Here is a 21,268-nt window from a genome sequence, read left to right on the forward strand (position 1 = left end):
ATTAGACAATAAATAACAGAATTGGAAACTTCTAGTCTGTCAAGGTGAAGTAACCCCATTCCTCCTATATCCTTCCTTTTATAACAACAACAACAACAAAAAATAGTTTTTGCAGCGTAAACAGCACAACAAGCACAAGGACATCTGACAAGTAGAAAGAAGAAAATAGACCATCTAGTCAATCCTGAGACTTTTCTTGCTGAATTTCTAATGGCAATGGATTTTCTCAGTGGCACCCATGTATCCCAGACAGGGCTTCACATTAGTCTGTAATATAAAACCACCAAAAAGGCATAGGCAAAGACAATTCCAAGAAAAGCCTGTTTTTTGCTACTAACCCCCACTCAAACAACATAAAAACTTTTTGACAACAGCCCCCTAATTTCAGCCAACACCAGTGGTGAAACTGCATCACCTCCCCTGAGGTTTCAGTGAGCCAGTTGGAGAGTTGAGCTTCCCACCAATCTTCCTGCCTCCTTGAAGCAAGTGATGTTCCAATTTCCCTGACTGGTGGTTTTGGTAGGACCCAGTATCCCTCACCTGTCAGAATCAGATGGCTCTGTGATCCTCCACTCCTACTCAGTAATGATGAGACATAACAAAGCAGTCTCTGGAAAGTTTCACCTTCCCTACACACACACACACACACACATACATGCACGTGCATACACACACACACACACACACACACACACACACACACACACACACACACACAGTGGAGCTTCTGGGAACTGAGACTTTTTACCCACTCAGTGTCAAAGAAACTCAACAAGGTGAGATGGATCAGAGATATCAAGCACATCATCTTCCCTCTCCACTGTGTCAGCAAGGCTTATTATGAATCTGAACCTCCACACCCACCTGGCAGGAACAAGATTGAACAAGCATTGTGATATACAGTTCTACCCTTCCCTGGTATTAGTGAGAACACCCACACTGTCATCAGTGAGGTGGGGGAAGATGGCACTTCACTTCTCACTTCCACTTGTGTCATTGGACAGGGGAGGGAAAACAGCAAGGAGGCAGGGAGCTGAGTTCCTGTCCCACCCTGCAGCATCAAAGCAGAGTTTGTCAGTCCTCCATATTCCCATCCCTTTTTCGCAGGACTGGCGCACAGGGAGAAAAAAGACAGCTACAATTGGTACCCACATTAACCAGGAAAGTGTCAATGGGGGTAAGGGGCAGCTAAACTTCCATGCCACCTGTCTGTAAGGGGGCAACATGAATCAGTGTTCTGCTTTCGCTGGGTGGTGTTGCCAGGTCCAGCAGGAAGCTCAACATACACACCTACAAGATCTTCACCTATATAAAATAGAGGGACTACCCACTAAAAACAAAATTAAATAGAATGATGGGTCTCCTAATAGAATGCCCAAAAGGTCCAGAATAGAATTAAAAAATCACTCTTAATATCTTGAACCAAAAAATAAACAAATAAAGATAAGAAAAGCTAGTTAATGTCAAAATCCACATTAAACCATTAAATAGATGTTATAATTATCTGACAAGGATTTTAAATTAGTCATCACAAAAATGCTTCAGCAAACATTTATGGATTCATTTGAAAAAAAAATAGAAACTTTTAGGAATGAAATCAAAGTTAAATAAATAACCAATGAGAATTACAGAATTAAAAACTATGAAATCAAAATAAAAGTCTCAGTTTGCTCAAGAGCTCAGTGGAAATGGCAAAGGATAGGACCAGTGAAATTGACAATAATTCAATATAACTTGGCCAATTTGAAAAGAGAAAAAAATGAAATTAAAAATAAACAGAATTTTATGAGCCTCTGGAATAATAATAAAAGAGTTAATATTTGTGTCATCAGAGTCTCAGAAGGAGGGAAAAGGGAAAGTGGGATTGAAACATATTTGAAGAAGTAATGGTTAAAAACTTCCCAAACTTGGTTAAAGCAAATTTAATCTAAACTCATATTTTACACAAAAAACAACCTAAAATGGATCACAGGTTTATGCAGAAACTGCAAAATTGACCATTTTTTATGGGAAATGATGAAAGGAAAGAGTAGGGATATAGGTTTAAGCAAAAGGTCTTATACTTGGTTCCAAAAACTATCCATAAAAAGAAAAATTTTTGTTTGACCTTATTAAATTAAAAACTGTCTGTGAACACCCTTCTGAGAAGAACAAAATGGCAAGTAACACCCTCAGAGAAAGTATTTGCAAGCAAAACATCCAACAAAGCACTTATATCTGGAGCATATAAAGAACTTTTCAAACTCCATGTAGCAAAAAAAAAAAAAAAATCAGTTAGAATATAGTCAAAAGACATGAGAAGGAACTTCACACACACACATGCATGTGTACCAAGTTGCTTCAGTCATGTCTGACTCTTTGCGACCCCATGGGCTGTAGCCCACCAGGTTCCTCTGTCCATGGGGTTCTCCAGACAAGAATATTGGAATTGTTTGCCTTGTGCTCCTCCAGGTCACACACACACACACACACACACACACACACACACACACACAGAAGAGTGACCACATCAAATACTGGCAAGGATGAGGACAAATTGGATCACACATTCACTGATATTGAGATGGAATAATGTTACAGTCACTATGGAAAAATGTTTAGCAATTTCTTAAAAAAACAGACCAACCCATATGACCCAGCAATTGTACCCTTGAGCATTTATTCCAGAAAAAACTTGTATGCTCTCATAAAAATCTATGCACAAATGTTGACAGCACTTTTTGTTTTTCTCAATTAGAGTATAACTACTTTATGATGTTGTGTTATTTTCAGGTGTACAACAAAGTGATTCAGTTATATATATACATATATTGATCTTTTTCAGATCATTTTCCTTTATAGATTATTACAAAATATTGACTATAGTTCTCCACGGTATACAATAGGTCCTTGTTGGTTATCTATTTTATATATAGTAGTGTGTATATGTTTTATGTATGTTGCTATTGTTTAATTACTCAGTTGTGACCAACTCTTTGCAACTAGGCTTTTCTATCCATGGGATTCCCTAGGCAAGAATATTGGAGTGAGTTGCCATTTCCTTCTCAAGTTTTTTATATATAGTAGAGTGGGAAATGACAACCCACTCCAGTAGTCTTGCCTGTAAAATCCCATGGACAGAGGAGCCTGATAGCCTACAGTACATGGGATTGCAAAGAGTCATACAATACCGAGTGACTGAAAAGCAGCAGCAGCATGTATATGTTAATCCCAAACTCCTAATTTCATAATGGTCCCAAACCAGAAACAACATTCAGTGGATAAGTGGTTAAATAAGTGTGGTGCATCTATTCCATGCAACACTACTAATATGTTCCATGATGGTGGGTGTGGCTATAGAAGATCAAGATGAGAGATGCTTTTGGTGATGGAGTTGTTCTGTACCTTGACTGTATCAATGAAAATATACTACCTATGGCGTGGTACTATAGTTTTATAAGATATTACCATTGGAGAGACTGGATAAAAAGTGCATGTGCTCTATCAGTATCATTTTTAAAAGTCCATGTGAATTTATAATTTTCTGAAAAAATCAATTAAAATATATATTTTTGTGTTCATGATTATGATAACCTTCAATGAACTGATGATTAAGGTCAATTAAATTCCATGCATATAAGTTTTATAAGAGAAATAATGGATAGAGACAGATCTTTTATATTTGAGCTAGCTCCAGTTCAAATATATATGTTTATATTGGAAACATAAAATAATCATCAAGGTTTTTTCCATTTCAGAACTTAAGGTCAATATCTTTTTTCCCATTGGAAACCAAACCAAATCAAACCAAAAAAAAAAAAAAAAAAAACCCAGAAAGCAAACAAAGACACAAAACAAATAGTAATAACACAGCAGCAACAACAACAATAAAAATACAAGGGCTACATGAATCTGCATCCCAAAATCAGTTTTTCCTATAAACTGTTAGAATTTGTTTCCCAGACTTGGAAACAATCCTTTTCATCTTAAGGCTTATCACAACCTCACCTAGCACCAGGCTCACCTGATGATCCCAGTTGCCTAGTCTGTTGCCAGCTTGAATGTATGGACCCCCACTCGGGCAAGACTCAATTGCTCAGACAGTACCACCTGACTCAATGCAAAAGGTTCTTCTCCTGTTTGGGTTCTCATAACCAACAACAAAACCAATGCTGAGACTGAAACAGTGCAAGCTTCATTCACTGGCCAGACAGACAATGCAGAGACAGGAACTTAGTTTGCAAACCAGCTTCTCCTCATTGGGGACAATCAAAGCAAGATTTTGAAGGCAAGGTTAATGAAGGGGAGGTATATATATAGTTTTTCTGTTAAAAGACTGTGTTTTTCTTGGAACTGGGAGGCCACCTCTCTTTCTGCCATCTCATGGCCCCTTGGTGTCCAGGTCCATAGCCTGTTAAACCATCATGGCACAAATGGGCAGAGATCTTACTATTATAATGAGATGGTAATGATCTGTGGGCAACCTTAGTCCTACTTTTGGAGCTAAATAGGCTTGCATCAGTTTTCTTGTGGTTAGTCAGTCTTGTTCCTGTGATACAAACACAACTAGAGGTCTTTTCTCTGATGTGGTGGAGTAGATGGACTTGCATTCATCTTCTCTTGTGAGAACTCCAAAATTACACCTCACTGCTGAAAAACCATCAATAGTAAAATTTTGGATCACACTAAAAAAAGATACCCCATTTCCAGGGTCAAAGGAGAAGCCCCAGCAAGATGGTAGGAGGGGCAAAATCACAATTAGAATCAAACCCCTTATCCCTCGAGAGATGCTCAGAGGGCTCAAACAAATCTTGTGCACACCAGGACCCAGACACCCCACAGAAACTGAGCCAGAACTGTGTGTGAATGTCTCCTGTGGAGGTACCAGTGAGCAGTGGACTGCTTCAGGGGCAGGGACTCTGGGTGCAGTAGATCTGGGTATGGCATAAGCCCTCTTGGAGAAGGTTGCAATTAACCTCACCAGAAAGCCGCCAGAACTTACACAGGACTGGGAAAACAGACGCTTGGAGGGCACAAACAGAACAAACAGAACATTGTGTGTACCAGAACACAGGAGAAAGGAGCAGTGACCTCACAAGAAACTGACTTAGACTTGCCTGTGAGTGTCCAGGAGTCACTGGCAGAGGCATGGGTATGCAGTGGCCTGCTGCAGGGTTTGGGGCACTGAGTGTGGCAGTGCCTGCATGGGACCTTTTGAAGGGGTCATCATTATCTTCATTACCTCCACCATAGTTTGGCCTCAGGTAAAACAACAGGGAGGAAACACAGCCCCGTTCATCAACAGAAAATTGGGTTAAACATTTACTGAGCATAAGACCCTGTTTCCCCATCAGTTATTCTCTCCCATCAGGAAGCTTTCATAAGCCTCTTATCCTTCTCCATCAGAGGGCAGACAGAATGAAAACCAGAATCACAGAAAACTAACCACTCTGATCACATGAAACAAAGCCTTGTCTAACAATGAGACTATGAGCCATGCCGTGTAGGGCCACCCAAAACAGATGGGACATGGTGAAGAGTTCTGTCAAAACGTGATCCACTGGAGAAGGGACTGGCAACGCCTTGAGAACCACATGAACAGCATGAAAAGGCAAAATGATAGGACACTGAAAGATGAACTCCCCAGGTCGGTACTGAGGAGATGCTACTCCAATATGCTACTGGAGATCAGTGGAGAAATAAGTCCAGAAAGAATGAAGAGACAGAACCAAAGCAAAAACAACACACAGTTGTGGATGTGATTGATGTTGGAAGTAAAGTCCGATGCTGTAAAGAACAATATTGCATAGGAACCTGTAATGCTAGTTCCATGAATCAAGGCAAATTAGAAGTGGTCACACAGGAGATGGCAAGAGTGAACATTGACATTTTAGGAATCAGTGAAATAAATGGACTGGAATAGGTGAATTTAACTCAGATGACCATGATATCTAGTACTGTGGGAAAGAATCCCTTAGAAGAAATGGAGTATCCATCATAGTAAAAAATAAAAGAGTTTGAAATGCAGTTCCTGGATGCAATTTCAAAAATGACAGAAAGATCTCTGTTTGTTTCCAAGGTAAACCATTCAATATCAAAGTAATCCAGGTCTATGCCCTGACCAGTAATGCTGCAGAGGCTGAAGATGAACAGTTCTATGAAGACCTACAAGATCTTCAAGAACTAACACCCGAAATAGATGTCATTTTCATTATAGAGGACTGGAATGCAAAAGTAGGAAGTGAAGAGATTCCTGGAGTCACAGGCAAATTTGACCTTGGAGTACAAAACAAAGCAAGTCAAAGGTTAAGAGAGTTTTGCAAAGAGAACGCACTAGTCATAGCAAACACCCTCTTCCAACAACACAAGAGAAGACTCTACACATGGACATCTCCAAATGGTCAATACCAAAGTCAGATTGATTATATTCTTTGCAGCCAAAGATGGAGAAGTTCTATAGAGTCAGCAAAAACAAGACTGGGAGCTGACTGTGGCTAAGATCAGGAACTCTTCATTGCCAAATTCAGGCTTTAATTGAAGAAAGTAGGGAAAAGCACCAGACCGTTCATGTATGACCTAAATCAAATCCCTTACGATTACACAGTGGAAGTGACAAATAGATTCAAGGGATTAGATATGATAGAGTGCCTGAAGAACTGTAGACAAAGGTTTGTGGCATTGTACAGGAGGCAGTGAACAAAACCATCGCTAGAAAAATAGCTGAGAAAAGGGGCCTTACAAATAGCTGAGAAAAGAAGAGACGCTAAAGGCAAAGGAGAAAGGGAAAGATATATCCATTTGAATGCAGAGTTCCAAAGAATGGCAAGGAGAGATAAGAAAGCCTTCTTCAGTGATCAATGCAAAGAAATTGAGGAAAGCAATAGAATGGGAAAGAATAGAGATCTCTTCAAGAAAATTAGAGATACCAAGGGAATATTTCATGCAAATATGGGCACAATGAAGGACATAAATGGTATGGACCTTACAGAAGCAGAAGATATTAAGAAAAGGTGGCAACAATACACAGAAGACCTATAGAAAAAAGATCTTCATGACCCAGACAACCATGATGGTGTGATCACTCACCTAGAGCCAGACATCCTAGAATGCAAAGTCACACGGGCCTTAGGAAGCATCAGTACAAACAAAGCTAGTGGAGGTGATGGAATTCCAGTTGAGCTCTTTTAAATCCTAAAGGATGATGCTGTGAAAGTGCTGTATTCACTATGCCAGCAAATTTGGAAAACTCAGCACGGGCCATAGGACTGGAAAAGATTAGCTTTCATTTCAGTTCCAAAGAAAGTCAATGATAAAGAATGCTCAAACTACTGCACAACTGCACACGTCTCTCATGCTAGAAAAGTAATGCTCAAAATTTCCCAAACTATGCTTCAATAGTACATGACCCATAAACTTCAAGATATTCAAACTGGATTTAGAAAAGGTAGAAGAACCAGAGATCAAATTCCCAACATCCATTGGATCATCAAAAAAGCAGGAAAGTTAAAAAAAAAAATCTACTTCTGCTTTATTGACCATGCTAAAGCCTTTGACTTGTGGATCCCAACGAACTGTGGAAAATTGTAAGAGATGGGAATACCAGACCACCTGACCTGCCTCCTGAGAAATCTGTATGCAGGTCAAGAACCAACAGTTAGAACCAGACATGGAACAATGGACTGGTTCCAAATCGGGAAAGGAGTATGTCAAGGTTGCTTATTGTCATCCTACTTATTTTACTTTTATGTAGAGTACATCAAGAGAAATTCTGAGCTGGATGAACCATAAGTTGAAATCATGATTGCCAGGAGAAATACCAATAAGCTCAGATATGCAGATGATACCACACTTACGGCAGAAAGCAAAGAGCTTCCAGATGAAAGTGAAAGAGGAGAGTGAAAAAGTTGGCTTAAACCTCAACATTCAGAAAGCTAAGGTCATTGTATCCAGTCCCATCACTTTATGGTAAATAGACGGGGAAATAATGGAAACAGTGAAAGACTTTATTTCTTGTCTTCCAAAAACTGTAGATGGTGACTACAGCCATGAAATTAAGACGCTTGCTCCTTAGAAGAAAAGTTATGACCAAGCTAGACAGCATATTAAAAAGCAGAGACATTACTTTGTCAACAAAGATCCTTCCAGTCAAAGTTGTTTTTTCCAGTAGACATGTATGGATGTGAAATTTGGACTATAAAGAAAGCTGACCGCTGAAGAATTGATGCTTTTGAGCTGTGGTGTTGGATTAGACTCTTGAGAGTCCCTTGGCTTGCAAGGAGATCTAACCAGTCCATCTTAAAGGAAATCAGTCCAGAATATTCATTGGAAGGACTGATGCTGAAGCTGAAACTCCAATACTTTGGCCGCCTCATGCGAAGTACTGACTCATTTGAAAAGACCCTGATGCTAGGAAAGATTGAAGCAGGAGGAGCAGGGGATGACAGAGGATGAGATGGTTGGATGACATCACTGACTGGAAGGACATGAGTTTGAATAAGCTCTGGGTGTTGGTGATGGGCAGGGAAGCCTGTTGTACTGCAGTCCAAGGGGTCACAAAAAGTTGGATATGACTTAGCAACTGAACTGAGAGGTTATGGTTGGTTCTGTTCTACCACTGGCAGTCCAATGGTTCTGGGGCAATAGCCTTAGTAACACTTCTTTAGGGCAAGGATGCTGGTTCCATCATTTCTGTTTTTCAACTTAAACTCAAACTCCAACTAAACCTCAAGTTCCAATTGAAACTCAGAAAATATTAAAAAATATAAAATATACAAATTAATTTACTTCAAATTATTATTGTAACAGCCACAAAACCCATAATGTGCAATAGCCATTAGGTTTCTTTTTGCATAAAAATATACATAGAACCTACATCAGAATGATAATAAGAATGTGTTAAGGTGAAAAATAATTACTGTGGTGTCCTAAATATACAAGAAAATCAGAATTTCTTTCAGAACATTATAGGTTTTAATGCTGTAGTGCATACAGAAACTTCAGCAACCCACTACTCTTCTGAAATACACATTGTGAATGTGGGCATAATTGTACATTTTTTCTGGGAGATTTTAAATAGTTTTTGTTATTTAATATGGGTCTTCATGTTCCCCCAAAGTTGAGAATTACTGTGTAGAGACAATGATGACAATGTTCAGTCGCTCAGTTGTGTCCAACTCTTTGCGACCCCATGGGCTGCAGCACAGCAGTTTTCTCTGTCCATCACCAACTCCCAGAGTTTGCCCAAACTCATGTCCATCAAGCCAGTGATGTCATCCAAGCGTCTCATCCTCTGTTGTCCCCTTCTGCGGCATTCAATCTTTCCCAGCATCAGAATCTTTTCCAATATTTTCCAATCTTTTCAGCTCTTCGCATAACATGGGCAAAGTGTTGGAGTTTCGGCTTCAACATCAGTCCTTCCAGTGAATATTCAGGGTTGATTTCCTTTAGGATTGACTGGTTTGATCTCCTTGCAGTCCAAGGGACTCTCAAGAGTCTACTCCAACACTACAGTTCAAAGCATCAATTCTTCAGCACTCAGCTTTGCCACCTTCATAGTGAGTACAAAAGTTGAAATAAAAGCTATAAGTAAATCTTTCAGCTTTATGGAGTGATTGATTGCTCAGGAAGAAAAAGGTTAGAAAGAGGTTTTCTGTGTAGACAGACTTGCGCAAAAACCTATAGTATTTCAGAGGCTTTTTTGAATGTGAAAATGGAGCAAGAATTAGTTGTAAATACAATGTTATTTAGTTATTTTACCATCTGAGCTACCAGGGAAGCCTTGTTATTTAGTTACACAGTATAATAATAGTCCAAGGTTTGAGAGTTTGCTATTTTTGGGCTAGGGCAAGCATTAATTAATACAAGTGTTCCCAGAATTTCTCTCTACCTGCTTTCCCTTTGAGCTGTTTTTGCCTCCCTTTCTTGAATTTACTTTGCTTGCTACACCTGCCGTCAGGTTTCCTGGTGGCTATTGGGATGAGATTTGGAAAGAAACAGAGATAGGAGAAATCTAATGAGAATTTAGATTTGAAGCCAGAAGATTTTGGTTCAGTGAACTTCAAAGGAAAAAAGGCAACAGTCTGTACCATTCTAAGTACTTTACTGATTTCTCATTTGGGGAGGTATAAATGCTCTCACTCTTATTTCCAAAACAGAAGGAAAACACTAACAAATTTGTTCATATTTCAAAATCAATTACTCATAAGTACATATAAGTGCCTCATTTATAATGAGCCTTATAGCAGCAGCACAATAAAAGTTAAATACCTGCAAAATTTCTAATCAATTACCTCTTTTATCAAAGATTTTACATACTGATAAATAGGAAGCCATATATACACGTATTCACACACATGGTATCATTAAACATTTATGCCTGATACACAGTATGTGTGGAATATATATTTGGTAAGTGCATGAATATGATTTGGCTCAGTTGGTAAAGAATGCACCTGTAATGCAGGAGACCTGGATTCAATCTCTGGGTTGGGAAGATCTCTCTCCAGGGAGAAGGGAAAGGCTACCCACTCCAGGATTCTGTCCTGGAGAATTCCATGGATTTCTCTGTAGTGTTACAAAGAATTAGACACAACTGAGTGTCTTTCATTTGAATATAATTACATAGTGTAATTACATATTGTATAGTATATTTGAAAATACTTTTATATTTAAAAACACATATTTTCAAATATACCATACAGTATGTAATAATAGTATTAAATTTAATAGTAAATTTATATATAGAGACTATTATATAATAATTATATATAAAAATATAATAGGCTTTTAAATAAACCTTAGCAACAATAAAGAATTAAAAGAATGGCATTTGGAGCATATACAACCTAAGCAGAAATTATAGAGAAGGAAGATAAGGATAAATGAAGACAAGATAAGGACAAATGTAGGCATGGCAAGATTCTAGACTACAAATATGTCCACATTAAACAATGTCCATTTTACAGTTTTTACATTCATCCTATCAGGATTTCCACAATGATGCCACTTTTAGATTCCTTGACTATTCTTGTTTTCAAGAAAACATTCATAACAAGTTAGGTATATATTATGTTAATAAACTTTTTGACCAAAATAAGGTACTGATTTTCTTCTTGAAACATAATTTTCATTAAAAACAGGGGGCAGGTTTTTCCAAGATAATTTCTGCTGCTGTGTAATTTAAATGGGTTGCTATGGCAACTTGTGCAGCACTTGATTTAATTGGCTGAAAACTTTACTAGCTCATCATCTTTATCCTCTAAAGATCAACTTATGTATATATCTTTGTTAATATTCCAAGTCACAATTGTAATTAACAGTGTTACCTGCTTATTTCATGTTTTCCAGTTATTGGAGTATATGCATATTTTTTCTCTCTTAATATTCCTTCCATGTATACTAAATTACTATTGTAATTTCCTCCTCATTTTTCTACTTGGAGTCACAATGTCTTTTTGTGGTGAGGTCTAAAAGAAGTCCTCAAAAAATATTACTGTCCTTTCTACTATTCACAGATTTAATTTTCTTTTTTTTTTTTTCTTTCTTCTTTTGTGGGGTGTTGTTATGGAAAGGAGGAATGCAAACAGGACTTTTAAGAAGACATTGCAGACAGACATTTCAACTATCACCTGTGGGATAGTGTGGGAGCAGCTAACTATACCTTATCATACAAACCCTGTTACTTAATTCAATGCAGTGAATCAGAGTTGCTAAGTTAAGTATCCTATGATTTACTCTTCCAAGCAATCCCCTGATGACTAGTTCTGTTTTCAAAGTTGTAGTTACAGTTTCCGACAGATTAATGGTGGCCATGCCTTTGACACCTGGGCTACTCTTAGAAACCCTTCATTTCCATTGATTTGTTCAAAACATTTTCTTTTCTTGCCTACATTTCTCATGCTTCAAAAAAATTAAGCAAGCAAATCTTTTAATGATTTTCAGCTTTTTAAAAGTTCTTATTTTAGAATATGTGCAAATAATAAACAGAAGAAAAATTACTACTTCCCTTCATTTATATCTAATATGGTAGTACAAGCCACATTTAGTGACAGAAGGAATAGAATTGAACTACTTAAATCATTTTATCAAAGCCAAAATTTGGTAAGAAGAGGACAATTAGCTACGATTTTTATTAATTGTACATTTTATGTTTTCTTATGATAAAACAATAACTAATATGAAAGAGCAAAATGTACAGTTGATAATATATTTGCTTCTTTAAATATTGAGAAACTTTCACTATTAAATCTTTCTTATGAAAGCTACATGGAATTTTATAAGCACACAATAAAACTATTTAATATAAATAGGTAATATATATTTGCTGTTTATAATTTGAATATTATAATATAATCTGCCAAATCTCTGTTCAGTATATCTTTATAAAATTTCACAGTATCTGTTTAATTTTGTACTAATTTTTTTAAATTTTTGAATAATTTTTTATTTTTGTTTTAATTTTTCATTTATTTTTATTACTTGGAGGCTAATTACTTTACAATATTGTAGCGGCTTTTGTCATACATTGACATGAATCAGCCATGGATTTACATGTGTTCCCCATCCTGAACCCCCCTCCTACATCCCTCCCCATTCCTTCCCTCTGGGTCATCCCAGTGCACCAGCCCCGAGCACTTGTCTCATACATCCAACCGGGACTGGCGATCTGTTTCACACTCGATAATATACATGATTCAATGCTGTTCTCTCAGATCATCCCACCCTCGCCTTCTCCCATACAGTCCAAAAGTCTGTTCTATACATCTGTGTCTCTTTTTCTGTCTTGCATATAGGGTTATCATTAGCATCTTTCTAAATTCCATATATATGTCTTAGTATACTGTATTGGTGTTTTTCTTTCTGGCTTACTTCACTCTGTACAATGGCCTCCAGTTTCATCCATCTCATTAGAACTGATTCAAATGTATTCTTTTTAATGGCTGAATAATATTCCATAGTGTATATGTACCACAGTTTTCTTATCCATTCGTCTGCTGATGGGCATCTAGGTTGCTTCCATGTTCTGGCCCGTATAAACAGTGCTGTAATGAACATTGGGGTGCATGTGTCTCTTTCAGATCTGGTTTCTTCAATGTGTATGCCCAGAAGGGGGATTGCTGGGTCATATGGCAGTTCTATTTCCAGTTTTTTAAGGAATCTCCACACTGTTCTCCATAATGGCTGTACTAGTTTGCACTCCCACTAACAGTGTAAGAGGGTTCTCTTTTCTCCACACCCTCTCCAGCATTTATTGCTTGTAGACTTTTGGATAGCAGCCATTCTGACTGGCATGTAATGGTACCTCATGGTGGTTTTGAGTTGCACTTCTCTAATAATGAGTGATGTTGAGCATCTTTTCATGTGTTTGTCAGCCATCTGTATGTCTTCTTTGGAGAAAGAAGACAGTTTAGATTTTTGGCCCATTTTTTGATTGGGTCATTTATTTTTCTGGAATTGAGCTGCAGGAGTTGCTTGTATATTTTTTAGATTACTCCTTCTTCTGTTTCTTCATTTGCTATTATTTTCTCACATTATGAAGCCTGTCTTTTCACCTTATTTACAGTTTCCTTTGTTGTGCAAAAGTTTTTAATTTTAATTAGGCCCCATTTATTTATTTTTGCTTTTATTTCCAATATTCTGGGAGGTGGGTCATAGAGAATCTTGCTGTGATTTATGTCAGAGAGTGTTTTGCCTATGTTCTCCTCTAGGAGTTTCATAGTTTCTGGTCTTACATTTAGATCTTTAATCCATTTTGAGTTTATTTTTATGTATGGTGTTAGAAAGTGTTCTAGTTTCATTCTTTTACAAGTGGTTGACCAGTTTTCTCAGCACCACTTGTGCAAAGCAGGAATAGAAGGAACATACCTCAACATAATAAAAGCTATATATGACAAACCCACAGCAAACATTATCCTCAATGGTGAAAAATTGAAAGCATTTCCCCTAAAATCAGGAACAAGACAGGGGTGCCCACCCTCACCACTACTGTTCAACATAGTTTTGGAAGTTTTGGCCACAGCAATCAGAGCAGAAAAATAAGTAAAAGGAATCCAGATAGGAAAAGAAGAAATAAAACTCTCACTGTTTGCAGACGACATGATCCTCTACATAGAAAACCCTAAAGACTCTACCAGAAAATTACTACAGCTAATCAATGAATATAGTAAAGTTGCAGGATATAAAATTAACACAGAGAACTCCCTTGCATTCCTATACACTAACAATGAGAAAACAGAAAGAGAAATTAAGGAAACAATATCATTCACCATTGCAACAAAAAGAATAAAATATTTAGGAGTATATCTACCTAAAGAAACAAAGACCTATACATAGAAAACTATAAACCACTGATGAAAGAAATCAAAGAGGACACAAACAGATGGAGAAACATACCATGTTCATGGATTGGAAGAATCAATATTGTGAAAATGAGTATACTACCCAAAGCAATCTGTAGATTCAATGCAATCCCTATCAAGCTACCAACGGTATTCTTCACAGAACTAGAACAAATAATTTCACAATTTGTATGGAAATACAAAAAACCTCGAATAGCCAAAGCAATCTTGGGAAAGAAGAATGGAACTGGAGGAATCAACCTGCCTGACTTCAGACTCTACTACAAAGCCACAGTCATCAAGACAGTATGGTACTGGCACAAAGACAGAAATATACATCAATGGAACAAAATAGAAAGCCCAGAGATAAATCCACGTACCTATGGACACTTTATCTTCAACAAAGGAGGCAAGAATATACTAACTTTTGTTTAAATTTATAGTATTGATATATCTAGGTAGTTTTGAAACTTTGTCAAAATGAATATAAATATATGATAACAAATGACTTTTATATGTGTAGTAACCAAATCAAATAGAATTTATATTTAATGTCTGCTATAAAATTTGTGTTTGAGAATTAATTTATAAACATGTTTTTATGTGATATATTTTATTATTAGAAAAATAATTTCAGCTTATCTTATAATTAAAATACCAAGCAAAACTAAAAAATATATTCTATTAAAGATAATTTCTCTAGTGACACTAACAGTCCCTTCTTTTAATAGAAAAAATAATTTAAGAGTAATTTTTACATTCTACAAGAAATCTCCATTAATATTGCATTAAATTTTTTGGATTAATTATGGTTACATTGCATATTAATGATATTTAGAATTTTCATCTATTAAGATATATTTCTCCTCATAGGAACTCTTTATTGTTGAGTTTTTTGTTGTTTTGTGATGCTTGTGAACAGAATGATTTATTTCAGTGTATTTAAAAATTAATTGCATGTAGAGGTCCACTTTTTCCAGCACCACTTATTGAAGAGACTATCTTTTCTCCACTGTATATTCTTGCCTCCTTTGTCATAGATTAATTGGCCATAAGCACGCAGGTTTTATTTCTGTACCTTCTATCCTGTTACATTGATCTATATTTCTGGTTTTGTGCCAGTACCATACTGTGTGTGTGTGTGTGTGTGTGTGTGACTTCTCCAGCTTCATTCTTCTTTCTCAAGATTGCTTTAGCTATTTGGGGTCTTCTCTGCTTCCATACTGTGTTTCCATAGCAGCAGCAGTGCTTCCATACAGGAGACGGCAATGGCAACCCACTCCAGTACTCTTGCCCAGAAACTCCCATGGATGGAGGAGCCTGGTAGGGGTCTTCGAGTCCATGAGGTATCGAAGAATCAGACACAACTGAGAGACTTCACTTTCACTTTTAACTTTCTTGCATTGGAGAAGGCAATGCCAACCCACTGCAGTATTCTTGGCTGGAGAATCCCAGGGACAGAGGAGCCTGGTGGGCTGCCATCTATGGGGTCACGCAGAGTTGGACATGACTTAAGCGACTTGGCAGCAGCAGCAGCAGTGCTTCCATACAATTTAAATATTTTTCATTTCAGTTCTATGGAAAATGATATTGGAAATTTGATAGGGATTGCTTTGCATCCATAGATTACCTTAGGCAGTATGGTTATTTTAATGATATTAATTCTTACAATGCAAGAACATAGTATATCTTTCCATCTGTGTCCTGCAGTATTCAGGTCTTTTACCTCCTATGTAGATTTATCTCTAGGTATTTTATTCTTTTTAATGTAATGGTGGATGGGATTGTTTCTTTAATTTCTCTTTCTAATATTTCATTGCTATTGTATAAAATGTTACAGATATCTATATTTTTGTGTCCTGTAGCTGAACCAAATCCACCAATGTATGCTAGAAGATCTGAAGTCTCTTTGGGATTTTCTATGTATAGTATCATGTCATCTGCAAACAGTGACAGTTTTACTTTTTCATTTCCAGCTAGGATTCTTTTTCTTTCTTTTTCTTCTCGGATTGCAGTGGCTAGGACTTCCAAACTATGTTAAACAAAAGGGGCTAAAGTGTGCATTTGCTAACATCATATACAAAGCTAAACTAGAAATGGATTAAAGACCTAAATATAAAATAGATACTATAAAATTCCTAGAGGATAACATAGGTAGAACACTGTTTGACATAAGTTGCTGCAATATTTATTTTGGATATGTCTCCCAGAATAATGGAATAAAAGCAAAACTAAACGAATGGTACCTAAGTAAGCTTAAAAGCTTTTGCACAGCAAAGGAACCGTAAACAAAACAAAAAGACATGAAACAGGAGAAAAGGTTAGCAAATGATGCAACCAAGAAGATCAATTTCCAAAATATAAAAATAGATTACACAGCTTAATATCAAAGCAAACAAACAATCCAATCAAAAATGGGCAGAAAACCTAAAAATACATTTCTTCAAAGAAGACATACAGATGGCCAATGGGCACAAGAAAAGATGCTCTGCATCACCAATTAATAAAGAAATGCAAGTCAAAACTACAATGAGGTATCACCTCACACTGATCAAAATGGCTATCATCAAAATGTCTACAAATAACGAATACTAGAGGATGTGGAGAAAACAGAACCCTTCTACAAATTGGTGGGAATGAAAATTAGTGCAGACATAATGGAGAACAGTATGGAAGTTCCTTAAAATACTAAAAATAGACTGCCATATAATTCAGCAATGATAAAAAGTTCAATTCAAAAATAAATGTGCACCCCAATATTCATAGCAGCACTATTTACAGTAGCCAAGACATGGGCTTCCCTGGTAGCTCAGCTGGTAAAGAATCTGCCTGCAATTCAGGAGACCCCAGTTCAATTCCTGGGTTGGAAATATTCCCTGGAGTTGTGGGCTTCCAGTATTCTTGGGCTTCCCTGATGGCTCAGACGGTAAAGAATCTGTCTGCAATGCAGGAGACCTAGGTTTGATCCCTGGGTTGGAAAGATCCCCTTGAGGAAGGCATGGCAACCCATTCCAGTATTTTTTCCTGAAGAATCCCCATGGACAGCAGAAGCCAGTGGGCTACAGTCCATGGGGTCACAAAGAGTCATACACAACTGAGTGACTAAGCACACAGGAGACAACCTAAATGTCCATTCTCAGATGAATAGATAAAGAAGATAAGATAAACAATGGAATGTTACTTAGCCATAAAAAAGAATGAAACACCACCATTTGCAGTGACATGGACGAGTCTAGAGATTATCATACTAAGTGAAGTAAGGCAGAAAGAGAAAGACAAACATCATGTAATATCACTTATATCTGGGAATCTTAAAAAAAAATGATACAAATGAACCTATTTACAAAACAGACTCATGAAAATTGTGACATGTCTTATGGTTACCAAAAGGGAGAGTGGAGAAGGCATTAACAGATACACACTACTATATATAAAGCAGATATACAACAAGGACCTACTGTATAAAACAGGGAACTATATTCATTGTCTTGCAGTAATCTGTAATGGAAAATAATCTGAAAAAGTTCTGATTCGCATATACATATATCAGTTTGAACCACTTTGAATAGACACCTGAAACATTACAAATCAACTATTCTTCAATTTTGGAAAACTGAAAATATAAACTGGCCAAGGCATCTTTCTTTGCATTTTGCTTGTTTTTAATATTGTTTTGCCTAGCTTCCCACAACTATTAAACATTATTCTAAAGTTATGAACATAGGTAGCAGGTATATTTTCACTTTTAGGTGGGTTTATAGCTACTGGTCATTTTATAGAATTGAATTGGATCTTCGTGGTGTCTTCAGAGGGAGCTGGAAAATGTTGCATCAGACATGCTTGGCTTGATACTACAAAAACTAAAACACAGTGCTTCTTTAAAAGTAGATTGCATATCCACTAATTCTTATTAAATTAATCACCTCTTAATGTTTGAATAAATTAATTATTATTAATTCTTATAATAATTCTTATAAAGATTATAATTATAAATGATATTGGTATATTTTCTATATATTTTAGACAAGAACCACTTAAATGAATTATTATTTCATTAATTCACCATTATATCATTGTTGTCAATAATTAAGTTATTTGCATTAAATATATCACGTTAAGATTGCTTTATGATGTTATCTTATTTTTTCAGTGTGCATCCTTAACTTGGTTATTCCTCACTGTGTTTCTAATTTCTTTTTATCTCTTTTTATTAGTTTGTTGGGTTCCTTAGTGTTTGCAAACTTTTGTATCTGGGCATAATTGGCTATCATAATTAAACATGTTGTTTATTCTTTTTGTAGCAAGTTTTGTAGATCTAGGCCTATAGAGTATTTTGGTGATTCTCAGAGCAAAATTTTAAACTTCAGTGTTTTTAAAATAGCTATTGAATTACTTACGAAAAAAGGAGTTGTTTGTTTCTAATGGGAATGTATTTCCGATTTACACTTTTCAGAGTGTTACAAAGCATGATGGATACTTAAGATACTGCTTTAGCTGATGTTCATATTTTTATCTCCCTATTGTCTGACTAACTTACTGAACTGTACATGTGAATATGAACAGCTTTCCTGCCCTGGAGTTTGGTACATTGGCACAAAATCTTGTTGTTCATTCACTAAGTCATGTCCAACTCTTTGTGAAACTGTGGATCTCAGCATGCAAGCCTTGCCTATCCTTCACTATCCCCTGGAGTTTTTTCAAACTCATGTCCACTAGTTGGTGATGCCATCCAACCATCTCTGCCTCTGTTGCCCCCTTCTCCTCCTGCCCTCAGTCTTTCCCAGCATTAAAGTCTTTTCCAATGAGTCAGTTTTTTGCATCTGGTGGCCAATCTACTGGAGCCTCAGCATCAGTCCTTCTAATGAATATTCAGTGTAGATTTCCTTTAGGATTGACTCATTTGATCTCCTTGCTGTCCAAGGGACTCTCAAGAGTCTTATCCGGCACCACAATTTGAAAGCATCAATTCTTCACCACTCAGCCTTTTTATGGTCCAGCTCTCACATCCATACATGACTACTGGAAAAACCATAGCTTTAACTATATGGACCTTTGTCGACAAAGTGCTTTAATATGCTGTCTGGGTTTGTCATAAGTCTTCTTCCAAAGAGCAAGTGTCTTTTATTTTTTTCATGGCTGCAGTCACCATCTATAGTGATTTTGGAGCCCAAGGAAATAAAATCTGTCATTGTTTCCACTTTTCCCCCATCTATTTGTCATTAGGTGATGGGACTGGATGCCATGATTTTTATTTTGAATGTTAAATTTTAAGCCAGTCTTTTCACTCTCCTCTTTCATGCTCTTTGCTTTCTGCCTTTAGAGTGGTATCATTTGCATATCTGAAATTGATATTTCTCCCAGCAATCTTGATTCTTTTTGGTGCACTCATCTTTTCCTGTGAGATCTCCAAAATCGCAACTAGCTGTTGAACAAACATTCCCCTACTATATATGATTTTGTATTACAGTAATACATCTCTCAGACCTTTCCTCAACATGTTTGTGAAATACATCTTTGTCCTCAGCAGTAGTTTGCTCATTTTCATTGCTCTATAGTATCCTATTATCCACTTAAATTATTCACCTTTTCTATTGTAGGTAGACAATTGAGCTTTTTCTAGATCTTGCCAATTACAAAAAATGTTGCTATATATATCCTTGTACATGTATGCAGAATCAAATATGTGTGCATATCCATTGGATACATGCCTAAAATTATAGAGTATTTTAGTATGCACATAGTCAAATTAAATTAAAAGGTAAAACATTTTCCCAAAATGTATTAATTTTCACTTCTACTTATGCCAAAAATTTCAAATTGTTCCACCTCCACCCGGATATGTGACATTGTAGGTAATCTTAATACCTGCTTATTCTGTAAGTGTGTGATTGAATCATTTGCATTTCTCTGATTACTCATGAGATTGAAAAAAAACATATCATTTTTTTTATAGAGCAGCAGGTCTTTATCCATTTTTTGTAATGACTAGTCTGTTCTTTTTTTACTGATTTCTCATCAAACTCAACTCTCTAGTTTCATGTGTGTATGTGTTTGTGTGTTCTATTGAACTAAAACTGGTTTTTACATTTTTTAAAGGTTACATTTTAAATGGCTGTATGAGAGTCTGCATAATACTCAAAGATGGAATTTAGTCTCAAAACATGAAATATTTGCTACTTTGCTCTGTAAGAAAGTTTGCCATTCTTGAATCTGGAAGATGGCCTTACCCCAAAGCTAAATTTTATTTTTTCCACATAGTTACCCAATTGATCCAGCAATATTTATTGAAAGGACTATAATTTCCCTACTGCTTTTCACTGTAATGCTGTCAAAAATAAAATCCAGGGCCTATATATGCACAGCTGTGTTTTTTAATTCTCACTTAAGTTCCATAGTTTGATTCTTCTATATCTGTACCCATATCAAACTGTAATAATTAATCCTATTATAATAAATTAAAATATCTGGTAAAATAGGTCCTCAATGTTTAGAATTTTCTTCAATTTTTTTTTTTGGCTGAATTTGAACCTTCAAATTTTAATAGCAAGAATTATGACTAGTTAATAAACTTTTAAAAATTCTGCAAAAATTTTGATTTGGATCATATTGAATCCATAAACCAGTTTGAGGAAACTGATATTTCTACAATACTGACATATTGAATTTAGATACATGATACATTGTTTATTTATTTAGAATTACTTTTATTTTCTCATCATATCTTATTTTATTTATGTTTCTTACCACATAGTTCATGTTTGATGCCTTTGTAAATGATACATATTTTTAAATGCTTATTTTCTAATTGCTTTATAATGGAGAATAAAAATGTGTATACAGATTTATTTTATATTCATATATTTACTTTATTAAAATATATTTATTTTATACATATTTTGGCCATGCAGCATGTGGGATCTCAGTTCTCCAGTCAAGTGTCAAAACCCACATCC

General features: G+C 36.2%; 1 pseudogene; it reads left to right on the forward strand.

Annotated features, from left to right (window-relative positions):
- Positions 1-21,268, forward strand: part of LOC139035898 (craniofacial development protein 2-like) — a 191,540-nt pseudogene that overhangs the window by 98,736 nt on the left and 71,536 nt on the right.

This window comes from Odocoileus virginianus, chromosome 7 (genome assembly GCF_023699985.2).
Source record: "Odocoileus virginianus isolate 20LAN1187 ecotype Illinois chromosome 7, Ovbor_1.2, whole genome shotgun sequence".
Taxonomy (NCBI): domain Eukaryota; kingdom Metazoa; phylum Chordata; class Mammalia; order Artiodactyla; family Cervidae; genus Odocoileus; species Odocoileus virginianus.